General features: G+C 34.1%; 1 non-coding gene across 1 annotated transcript; it reads right to left on the bottom strand.

Annotated features, from left to right (window-relative positions):
• Nucleotides 1-1,657: 1,657 nt before the first annotated feature.
• LOC131180294 (small nucleolar RNA R71) lies at nucleotides 1,658-1,764 on the bottom strand. The gene has a single exon (XR_009149070.1). It is a non-coding gene; the product is annotated as a small nucleolar RNA R71 (small nucleolar RNA).
• Between the last annotated feature and the right edge of the window lie 5,569 nt (nucleotides 1,765-7,333).

The raw sequence follows: 7,333 nt of genomic DNA, 5'->3' as shown, positions 1-7,333 counted from the left end.
AAGTTTTTAATTCAGTTCAAGGGATTCAAGTTCTTATGTGTGATTTGTGAGACCAGGTTCTTAATTTAATTTATGTCTTTTTGAATATCTATTGTTTTCTAATTTAATTATTTTTGATCTGTTGAATGATTTGCTAAAAAGGCCTATTAGTTAATTGTTTGATTTGATCAATTGCTAGTTCATCTTCATAATTCGTAATTGTTGTGTAAGATTGAACATGAGTAGCAATTAGGTTTTATTGATTATGATCAAAGTTTTCGATAATAACCTAAGGAAACAATAGGGTGGATTAAATTATTTATGCTTCATAAATTGTTGTTCAGCTTAACTATTTCCTTTTCTTAAAGCAGTTATTAATTTGATGAGGATTGCTTAATACCAACTCAGTTAATAACTAGAGTCAATAAGAGTGCTGGGCTCGAATTGATGAGTATAGGGAAGTCAGGGGTTTACCTCACTGTTTGATAAATCTACGTTAAGTATTCAACAAGATATAATTGTATTTCTTTTGTCTATGATCAAATCAGTGCATTGGAATGTGAATTACCTTAGACTGAAGTTTATTTAATTTGGGAGTTTCTTATTTTTAGATCTTAATTTTGTATTTTTGATTTTTTCTTTGGATTGTGAATTAACCCCCCCCCCCCAACCTTTATTTCTTTTTCCATCATACAAGTGCACGAAATTTAATAATTCAGTCTCTAGGGTTTGACCTGGATTTACCACTTACTGTAGAAAATATGTCATAATTGGTGATTTTAGTTAATTTACTTTCTAGTGGATTCGACACTGATCAAGAATTTTAGCCCCGTTGCCGGGGACTAAAGTTTATTGGAATTCGTGTTTTTAGTGTTAGGGTATTTTGTTGTTAACTTTGTTTTGTGGAGTGTTGTTATTTTCAGGTTTTCAAAAAAAAAAAATTACGGTGTTACTATTCATTAAGAATTTTGGTTGAATTTGGAGGGTGGCCCATACCTATTTTGAAGGAAATGACGCTCTGATCAGGACCAATCAATCCATAGGATTCCTTGGCCCCACCCTCTTGAGGCCAAATTCAATTTTTTCTAGGGTTTTGAGGCATTTTTCTATTTTTACTTTGATTTCTTTCTGTTTATAACAAGAACTTCTTAATCTGGTGAGTTGATCTTTGATCCTGAAGTTAAAAAAACAGCTAAACGGTTGAGAAAATTAGCTAAGCAAGCTAAGCAGATTTCTGAGTACATTTGAAGGAGTCCAATCTCCAAAGGAGTTAAGTTCAGATTCGGATTCAGAGTCAAATTCTGAAAACGAAACCATGGCTGCTAGAACCTTGAAAGAGTTGGCTGCTCCTGATCTAAAGCAACAGCCTTTGTATATTCAATACCTTGCTTTAAATGTTGCTTTTGAGTTAAAATCTGGACTAATCCATTTGTTGCCTAAGTTTCATGGTCTTGCAGGTGAGGATCCACATAAGCATCTAAAAGAATTTCATGTTGTGTGTTCCAACATGAAACTTCAAGGAGTTTCAGAGGATCAAATCAAGCTTCGAGCTTTCCCTTTCTCACTAGAGGGCACAGCTAAGGATTGATTATATTACCTTCCTTCTGGATCTGCCAACTCATGGAATGGAATGAAGCAGATATTTCTGGAGAAGTATTTTCCTGCTTCTCGTGCTGCCAATATAAGAAAAGAAATTTGTGGCATCCGACAGTACAATGGAGAGAGTTTATATGAGTATTGAGAGAGATTTAAGAAGCTGTGTGCAAGCTGTCCCCATCATCAAATAAGTAAGCAGCTGTTGATTCAGTATTTCTATGAGGGACTTCTACCAATGGACCGCAGTATGATAGATGCTGCTAGTGGAGGAGCTTTGGTTGACAAGACACCAGAAGAGGTAAGGAGGCTAATTGCTAACATGGCAGCAAATTCTCAATAGTTTGGAATGAGAATGGATCACACACCTATGAATGTTAATGAGGTAAGTACATCTAACCTTGAGAAACAGATTTCTAATTTAACTTCTTTGGTGAGGCAATTGGCTGTAAGGAAAATGCAAACTATTAAGGTATGTGGAATTTGTTCGGGTTCAGGTCATGCTACTGACATGTGTCCTACATTACAAGAGGATGAATCATTGCAACATGTTAATGCAGTAGGAAATTATGGACAGCCACAACACAGGTATGATCCCTTTTCCAATATATATAATCTAGGATGGCAAGATCATCCCAGTATGAGTTATGGGAATCAACTGGTGCAAAATCGATACCAGCAGCAAAGACCACAAGTGAATCAACCACCTCCACCTCCGCCCCCCTCAAATCAAAGTATGTCACTTGATGAAATTGTTAAGGCTTTGGCTAACAATACACAATAGTTTCAATAGGAGACCAGAAGTAGCATTCAAAATATAGAGAGGAAGATTAGTCAATTAGCCTCATCTGTGAGTAAGCTGGAAGCTCAAGGTTCTGGAAAGCTTCCATCACAAATAGTCATGAACCCCAGAGAAAATGAGAGTGCGATACTATTGTGGAGTGGGAAAGAAATTGATAATAAGACTCCACATGAGTCAACAAAAAAGAAGCAAGGAGAAAAAGAGTCTGAAGTTCCTAAAGTTGAGGTAAATACTGAACCTAACTTGAATAAGGTTAATAATTATGTTCTTCTTCCATTCTCCTGCAGGTTGGCCAAGACGAAGAAAGAAGAACAAGAAAAAGAAAATTTGGAGACTTTTAGGAAAGTGGAGGTGAATCTACCTTTACTTGATGCGATCAAACAAATTCCCAGGTATGCTAAATTTTTTAAGGAATTATGTACTACAAAGCACAAGTTGAGAAATAATGAGATCATTGTGGGGGAAAATGTATCAGTATTGATTCAGCAAAAATTACTCCCTAAGTGTAAGGATCCAGGTTCATTTTCTATTCCCTATAAAATAGGTGATTCTAAATTTGAAAGTGCAATGGCAGATTTAGGAGCATCTATTAATGTTGTGTCAAATTTAGTTTTTCAAACTTTAAATTTGGGTCCTTTGAAAGAAACCAATTTCATTATTCAGTTAGCTGATCATTCAAATGCTTACCCATTAGGAGTAGTTGAGGATGTGTTGGTGCAAGTTGGAGAATTGATTTTTGCTGCAGATTTTTACATTCTAGATATAGAGGATAGCGTTCCCACATCAAAGTCAGCTTTGATTTTGTTTAGAAGACCTTTCCTAAAAACTGCCAAGACAAAACTTAATGTGGATGAGGGTACCTTAACTATGGAGTTTGATGAAGAGACTGTCAAATTTAATATCTTTGATTCCATGAAGTATCCTGCTGATGATCATTCTGTCTTTTCTGTCTTTTCTATTGATGTTGTTGATACATTTGTGCAGGATTTTTTTGAGTTAAGTATGGAGGATGAGTTAGAAAGAAAATCACATTTGCATGAATTAGAGGAAATTTGTTTGAAGGCTTATGAGAATTCTAGGATCTAGAAAGAAAAGACAAAGGCATTCCATGACAAACTAACGAAGCAGTTTTTGATTGGGCAAAAAGTTTAATTGTATAATTCCAAATTGAAGCTGATGCCTGGTAAGTTGCATTATCATTTGATTGAACCCTTTGTTGTTACTAATGTGGTTCCTTATGGTGCAGTTGAAATTCAAAGTTTAGGAATTAACAAAGTTTTGAAGGTTAATGGTCATGAACTCAAGCTATTTTATGAGGGGTTTCAGGAGAATTCAGTGGATTAAGGAGCTTTACCATGTCGAGCTAATGATGATAAACAAAAGCGCTTCTTGGGAGGCAACCCATGGGTGGCTTATTAGCCACAATCAGATTTGTTTTCTTTCCCTTATTTTATTTTATTTTCTAGCATTTTTTTTTCTTTTCTTTTGCATTTGGGCTTTACATTGGGGACAATGTAAGTTTTAAGTGTGGGGGAGGAGAAATTTATTGCTGCAATCTTTTTAATTGTTAAAAAATATATATATCTATAAAAAATAAAAATAAAAATAAAATAAAATTTGTTCTCATAAGCTTGATTCATGATTCTATATAAACTCTCGGAGAGAAGTGCTTTATCTTTGAAATGACTTTTCTATTTTAGATTGAATTTTTGAAATTTTAGGCAAGGTAATAGTAACTTTAATGATGGATTTTCCCTCTTCTCCATACCATAGAGCAATTTTTTTTCCCGTATAAATCATTTAGGCTTGATTTAATGGTGAAATGATTAGTTATGTGTGCTTTAAACTAGTGTCATACATATTTCAGAACTTTGTTTAATTTATCAGGGCAATTTATAATATGTTGATGCATAAATTGGAGGAAATAAAATGTTGAACTTGAAAATTGCTCCGCTATTTTAGTTAAGTAAACTAACCACAGGAAATAAAATGTTGAACTTGAAAATTGCTCCGCTATTTTAGTTAAGCAAACTAACCACAGGAAATAAAATGTTGAACTTGAAAATTACTCCGCTATTTTAGTTAAGCAAACTAACCAGGGGTCTTCATGAACCCCATGTCAATTCTCAGGCCAAAAGCTAGCTAGGATATGAGCAAGGTACTTTTCTGAAGGTGACGATTGAAAAAAAAAAAAAAACTGTGACAAGAGAGAAGTACCAATTTCAAAAAAAGAAAAAAAAAAAAGAGGCATTTCTATCTCCCCTAAGATTTGCAAAGAGCTATAATGATTGTGCATTGAAAAATTAGACTTGTGTTTTGGTGTGTATTGTCTTAAAATTTTATGGAACTTTAATTGTGTGAGCTTAATTGATTTCAAGCCTTTTATTTTGTGTTGGAAAATTGTTGACATATTGGTATGGTGTTGATGGAATTTATTGTGTTGGTTATTGTCTTACTTGCCTCTTCTTTCAAACTTTTAATCTTTTGTTAGAAAATGTTGTTATAGGGTGAAGTTAAGGAACTTCTAAGTGGAGTTGATTGAGAGTTTAAGTCATGCATGAGGACAAACATGGAATAAGTGTGGGGAAATTTGATAAGTGCATAATTTATTAATTTTACTCCCATCACATTTAGTGTTTTTAGTGTGTTTTTATGTTTAATTTAGTTGGTTAAAATATATTTATCATTTAGGCATATTTTTAGATAGTTGTGGAATAATTGTGTTAAATGGAGAAATTTTCAGCATTCGACCTTTGCTGTATTTTTCAGGTGTTTCTAAAGTTATGGATCTCCAAATTAAGTGCTGTTTAATCCATTGAAAAGCTAAGATAGAGCACTTCAAAAGATAAAGAGGAACCAAAGCCCAAATCAGTCTCCAAGGTTGACAAAATGAGCTATGGATCTATTGCAAAAGCCCAGACTTGATGTGTCATGGCCAGTTTTGGTATTTATTTTGTATCTGGAGTTTCAGATGTCCAAATGAAGCAAGCCCAAACCTAATTGAACCTTAAGAGCCACCTCTACAACTTCTATGAAAGGCTGGACATGAAATGAGGCCATTTTAATTGTCAAAAATGGCAATGAAATCGTCATTATGTGTTGGACCGTCTGTCTAAACCAGTCCCAGTTTTTGGGCCATAATTTGGGCTGTAGACCTCGGATTTGGGCAAATGGGTACCCGTTGGAAAGCTAAGAAATAGGGCTACAACTTTCCTGAAGAGGGAAGAGGCAGATTCGAAAAGAAAGTCACTAAAAATCAGCCTTGATTCCAGAGACGTGAATATGGGCTGAAAATCTGCCTTTTGAATTTCAAAACTTTTCCTAGTTTGGTTCCTATCTTTGGGATTAGGTTTTTTTATTATAAATACATCTTTAGGCAGCAGCTAAGAGCATCCCAATTCAGACCTTCATTCTCCATAGAAGACCTTCATTCTCCATTCTCTTTTTAGATTTCTTCTTTATTTTTCTGAAAGCCATGAACATGAGTGGCTAAGTTTTTAATTCAGTTCAAGGGATTCAAGTTCTTATGTGTGATTTGTGAGACCAGGTTCTTAATTTAATTTATGTCTTTTTGAATATCTATTGTTTTCTAATTTAATTATTTTTAATTTGTTGAATGATTTGTTAAAAAGGCCTATTAGTTAATTATTTGATTTGATCAATTGCTAGTTCATCTTCATAATCCGTAATTATTGTGTAAGATTGAACATGAGTGGCAATTAGGTTTTATTGATTATAATTCAAGTTTTTTATAATAACCTAAGGAAACAATAGGGTGGATTAAATGATTTATGCTTTATAAATTGTTGTTCAGCTTAACTTCCTTTTCTTAAAGCAGTTATTAATTTGATGAGGATTACTTAATACCAAGTCAGTTAATAATTAGAGTCAATAAGAGTGTTGGGCTCGAATTGATGAGTATAGGGAAGTCAGGGGTTTACCTAGCTGTTTGGTAAATCTACGTTAAGTATTCAGTAAGATATAATTGTATTTCTTTTATATATGGTCAAATCAATGCATTGGAATGCGAATTGCCTTGGACTGAAGTTTGTTTAATTGGAGAGTTTCTTATTTTTATATCTTAATTTTGGATTTTTATTTCTTCTTTGGATTGTGAATTAACCCCCCCCCCCCAACCTTTGTTTCTTTTTCCATTACACAAGTGCATGAAATTTAATAATTCAGTCTCAAGGGCTCGATCTGGATTTACCACTTACTACAGAAAATATTTCACAATTGGTGATTTCAGTTAATTTAATTTCTGGTGGATTCGACACCCATCAATACATTGAACTAAAATGGGCCCTACCAAAATACAAAAGGCTGAGGTGACTCTAGACAGTGGCAAATCTAGTTAGAGCTATGTGTTATTGAAATTTTGGCACTGGTTTGAGGGCATTTGGATTTCTGTGGACCAAGTTATGGCCTCTTTGCCAAAACTGGCCAAGTAACCTATGTTTAGCAAATATGGGCAATTTCAATTCTGGACAGTTTCGGTAACCTATTGGGCTAGCAATTTGACTTGATTAAAGGCATTTCTAGGTTCTATGATCTTCACAAAAGTTGTAGCCCTATGTCTAATCTTTCCAATGGTATAAGATTCAGGTCATTTGGACCTGTCTAGAGTGAGTTATGCCCTAATGATTGGATGCTGTTCATTTGGTAAATTTTTGGGTTCACAAATTTGGTCATCCGGATTAGGGAAACTTTTAGGTCATTTTCTTGACAGAATTTGTACATAGTTTCTCCATGGAAAATGGCACATTTTAGATCTAGCCACACAAATGCAGTTAAGACTCAAAATACACACTGACTTTCAACAATTCTCAACCTATAAGGAAATTACACTCCCAATTGCATTTCTCCTCCAACTCCCTTACTTCAAATAGCATTCATGGAACTTCTATTATCATCAAGCATCTCAATACAATAAATTTTCATCAATTTACATAAGTCTTT

Source organism: Hevea brasiliensis, chromosome 5 (genome assembly GCF_030052815.1).
Source record: "Hevea brasiliensis isolate MT/VB/25A 57/8 chromosome 5, ASM3005281v1, whole genome shotgun sequence".
NCBI lineage: Eukaryota > Viridiplantae > Streptophyta > Magnoliopsida > Malpighiales > Euphorbiaceae > Hevea > Hevea brasiliensis.
This window is presented reverse-complemented; position numbering and strand designations above follow the sequence as displayed.